Source organism: Cherax quadricarinatus, chromosome 11, assembly GCF_038502225.1.
Source record: "Cherax quadricarinatus isolate ZL_2023a chromosome 11, ASM3850222v1, whole genome shotgun sequence".
In the NCBI taxonomy this organism is placed as follows: domain Eukaryota; kingdom Metazoa; phylum Arthropoda; class Malacostraca; order Decapoda; family Parastacidae; genus Cherax; species Cherax quadricarinatus.
This window is the reverse complement of record NC_091302.1, coordinates 49,164,881-49,169,880: the sequence shown is the minus strand read 5'-3', so window position 1 is coordinate 49,169,880 and position 5,000 is coordinate 49,164,881.

The window sequence follows — 5,000 nt, the reverse complement described above, 5'->3', positions numbered from 1 at the left end:
TCTAACCTTACTTAACCTAACCTAACTTAACCTAACCTAATCTAACCTTACTTAACCTAACCTAACTTAACCTAACCTAATCTAACCTTACTTAACCTAACCTAACTTAACCTAACCTAATCTAACCTTACCTAACCTAACCTAACTTAACCTAACCTAATCTAACCTTACTTAACCTAACCTAACTTAACCTAACCTAATCTAACCTTACTTAACCTAACCTAATCTAACCTTACTTAACCTAACCTAATCTAACCTTACTTAACCTAACCTAATCTAACCTTACTTAACCTAACCTAACTTAACCTAACCTAATCTAACCTTACTTAACCTAACCTAACTTAACCTAACCTAATCTAACCTTACTTAACCTAACCTAATCTAACCTTACTTAACCTAACCTAACTTAACCTAACCTAATCTAACCTTACTTAACCTAACCTAATCTAACCTTACCTAACCTAACCTTACCTAACCTAACCTAACCTAACCTAACCTAACCTAACCTAACCCAACCTAATCTAACCTAACCTAACCTAACCTAACCTAACCCAACCTAATCTAACCTAACCTAACCTAACCTAACCTAACCTAACCTAACCTAACCTAACCCAACCTAACCTAACCTAACCTAACCTAACCTAACCTAACCTAACCTAGAGACTAAAGCACCTTAACTCAGCAAGACAGTACAGTGTTATGTTCTCTGGATTCCATTTTGTTAATTTTTTGTTATAATTATTATAAATAAATTACAGGTTTCCATGCAATAACAGGCTAACGCCTCTTCGTACCGGCTTCACACCTTTGTCACTGTGATATTTAAGCTTAATGAAGCTTCTCAGTCTTGTTGGGTTGTGTGAGCCCAGAGAAGCAAATTTTAACAAAATGTTATACTGGTTTTCTCGAGATTACTAAAGAACGTCGCTTCATATCGATATCAATCGTTCAAAGTTAGTGTTTTTCTACTGTCCCCTGGCAGGGTACACTAACTGTTGTGTGTTTCTACTGTCCCCTGGCAGGGTACACTAACTGTTGTGTGTTTCTACTGTCCCCTGGCAGGGTACACTAACTGTTGTGTGTTTCTACTGTCCCCTGGCAGGGTACACTAACTGTTGTGTTTTTCTACTGTCCCCTGGCAGGGTACACTAACTGTTGTGTGTTTCTACTGTCCCCTGGCAGGGTACACTAACTGTTGTGTGTTTCTACTGTCCCCTGGCAGGGTACACTAACTGTTGTGTTTTTCTACTGTCCCCTGGCAGGGTACACTAACTGTTGTGTTTTTCTACTGTCCCCTGGCAGGGTACACTAACTGTTGTGTGTTTCTACTGTCCCCTGGCAGGGTACACTAACTGTTGTGTGTTTCTACTGTCCCCTGGCAGGGTACACTAACTGTTGTGTTTTTCTACTGTCCCCTGGCAGGGTACACTAACTGTTGTGTGTTTCTACTGTCCCCTGGCAGGGTACACTAACTGTTGTGTTTCTACTGTCCCCTGGCAGGGTACACTAACTGTTGTGTGTTTCTACTGTCCCCTGGCAGGGTACACTAACTGTTGTGTGTTTCTACTGTCCCCTGGCAGGGTACACTAACTGTTGTGTGTTTCTACTGTCCCCTGGCAGGGCACACTAACTGTTGTGTGTTTCTACTGTCCCCTGGCAGGGTACACTAACTGTTGTGTGTTTCTACTGTCCCCTGGCAGGGTACACTAACTGTTGTGTGTTTCTACTGTCCCCTGGCAGGGTACACTAACTGTTGTGTGTTTCTACTGTCCCCTGGCAGGGTACACTAACTGTTGTGTTTCTACTGTCCCCTGGCAGGGTACACTAACTGTTGTGTGTTTCTACTGTCCCCTGGCAGGGTACACTAACTGTTGTGTTTTTCTACTGTCCCCTGGCAGGGCACACTAACTGTTGTGTGTTTCTACTGTCCCCTGGCAGGGTACACTAACTGTTGTGTGTTCCAGTTAGCTGTCAATCTGTTGTTTTCTGTTATATAAATGGAAGACCTCTTGAAATCAGTCTATGACCATACACAGAGAGTGAGAAAACCTCTACGGAAACGGCCCACCGTGTTTCGATGAGAAAATAATCCCATTCAGTGACAGGTTGACTGGGTTCATCTCTACCTCCTGGGTCCATTGAGGGTGTTATCTACAGTCCCTGGGTCTCTCGATGTGATCAAAGAGTCTAACTTAGTGTTATAAGTTAACTTTAGTGCCAATAAGAGAGCAAACAATTCAGTTTGCAGTGTAGACGCTCAGTTGTTAATTCTTATGCCTAATTCAACATAGTTCCTATCATCTTAACTAGGGAGGTGACAACAAGAGTAGATGCAGCCCTGCCAATAGACTCCTGCTGCAGGTGACAACAGGAGAAGCTGCAACCCTGCTAGTAGACTCCTACTGCAGGTGACAACAAGAGCAGATGCAGCCCTGCTAGTAGACTCCTGCTGCAGGTGACAACAAGAGCAGATGCAGCCCTGCTGGTAGACTCCAGCTGCAGGTGACAACAAGAGCAGATGCAGCCCTGCTAATAGACTCCTGCTGCAGGTGACAACAAGAGCAGATGCAGCCCTGCTGGTAGACTCCTACTGCAGGTGACAACAAGAGTAGATGCAGCCCTGCCAGTAGACTCCTGCTGCAGGTGACAACAAGAGCAGATGCAGCCCTGCCAGTAGACTCCTGCTGCAGGTGACAACAATAGCAGATGCAACCCTGCCAGTAGACTCCTGCTGCAGGTGACAACAAGAGTAGATGCAGCCCTGCCAGTAGACTCCTGCTGCAGGTGACAACAAGAGTAGATGCAGCCCTGCCAGTAGACTCCTGCTGCAGGTGACAACAAGAGTAGATGCAACCCTGCCAGTAGACTCCTGCTGCAGGTGACAACAAGAGTAGATGCAGCCCTGCCAGTAGACTCCTGCTGCAGGTGACAACAAGAGTAGATGCAACCCTGCCAGTAGACTCCTGCTGCAGGTGACAACAAGAGTAGATGCAACCCTGCCAGTAGACTCCTGCTGCAGGTGACAACAAGAGTAGATGCAGCCCTGCCAGTAGACTCCTGCTGCAGGTGACAACAAGAGTAGATGCAACCCTGCCAGTGAACTCCTGCTGCAGGTGACAACAAGAGTAGATGCAGCCCTGCCAGTAGACTCCTGCTGCAGGTGACAACAAGAGTAGATGCAACCCTGCCAGTAAACTCCTGCTGCAGGTGACAACAAGAGTAGATGCAGCCCTGCCAGAAGACTCCTGCTGCAGGTGACAACAAGAGTAGATGCAACCCTGCCAGTAGACTCCTGCTGCAGGTGACAACAAGAGTAGATGCAGCCCTGCCAGTAGACTCCTGCTGCAGGTGACAACAAGAGTAGATGCAGCCCTGCCAGTAGACTCCTGCTGCAGGTGACAACAAGAGTAGATGCAACCCTGCCAGTAGACTCCTACTTAGATCCATCAGTATATATAACGTGTGATAAATTATTACTAACAGTTAAGTGAGAAATTTCATCTCTCACAGTTGCTTTAACAAGTGATTTAAGAAAGTAATGGTAAGTACTGAGCTTCTCGGGAGGGACTTGCAGGTATGTGATGTTAAATGAGCACATTTTCCATGGAGGGCTGAAATGTTCTTGTTGGTTCAGTGATACAGCTCGTGCAAGTTATCCAACTTAATACAACTACGACCCTTCACAATCAGTTGAGATCAATGTTTGTTTATATAAAAGTTGGATTTTATTTTTTTGTACGTGTTTTTTTACACGTTAGCAGGTGTATAGAGCTGTGTTGTTGTTGTTCTTGTTTCATGGGGGGAGGGGAGGGAGGGAAGGAGGGGGGAAGAGGGGAGGCATTAGGGGGGGAAGAGGGGAGGCAGGAGGGGGGGAAGAGGGGAGGCAGGAGGGGGGGAAGAGGGAGAGTGAGGGAGGGAAAGAGAAAATCATCACAGTGTCGTAAATCATTCCTGGATTAAAAAAAAATAAGAGAAAATTTTTTATTTCCCTTTGCTTGTATTTTGTTGAATATATATTGTGTTTTTTTTGGGGGGGAGGGAGGGGGGGTTGTTAACATGACCCCTTCCTCCACCACCACCACCACCACCACCACCACCACCACCACCTCCACCACCACCACCTCCACCACCACCACCACCTCCACCACCACCACCACCACCTCCACCACCACCACCTCCACCACCACCACCATTAATACCACTACCACCACCACAACCTCCTCCACCACCACCACCACCACCACCACCACCACCACCACCACCACCACCACCACCACCACCACCTCCACCACCACCACCTCCACCACCACCACCATTAATACCACTACCACCACCACAACCTCCTCCACCACCAGCACCACCATTAATACCACTACCACCACCACAACCTCCTCCACCACCACCACCACCACCACCACCACCACCACCATTAATACCACTACCACCACCACCACCACCACCACCACCACCACCACCACCACCACCACCACCACCACCACCACCACCACCACCACCACCACCACCACCACCACCACCACCACCACCACCACCACCATTAATACCACTACCACCACCATTAATACCACTACCACCACCACCACCTCCTCCACCACCACCACCACCATTAATACCACTACCACCACCATTAATACCACTACCACCACCAACACCTCCAAAACCACCACCACCACCACCTCCACCACCACCACCACCTCCACCACCACCACCATTAATACCACTACCACCACCACAACCTCCTCCACCACCACCACCCCCCTTAATACCACTACCACCACCACAACCTCCTCCACCACCCCCACCACCACCACCACCACCATTAATACCACTACCACCACCATTAATACCACTACCACCACCACAACCTCCTCCACCACCACCACCACCATTAATACCACTACCACCACCACAACCTCCTCCACCACCACCACCACCACCACCACCACCACCACCACCACCACCACCACCACCACCAACACCAC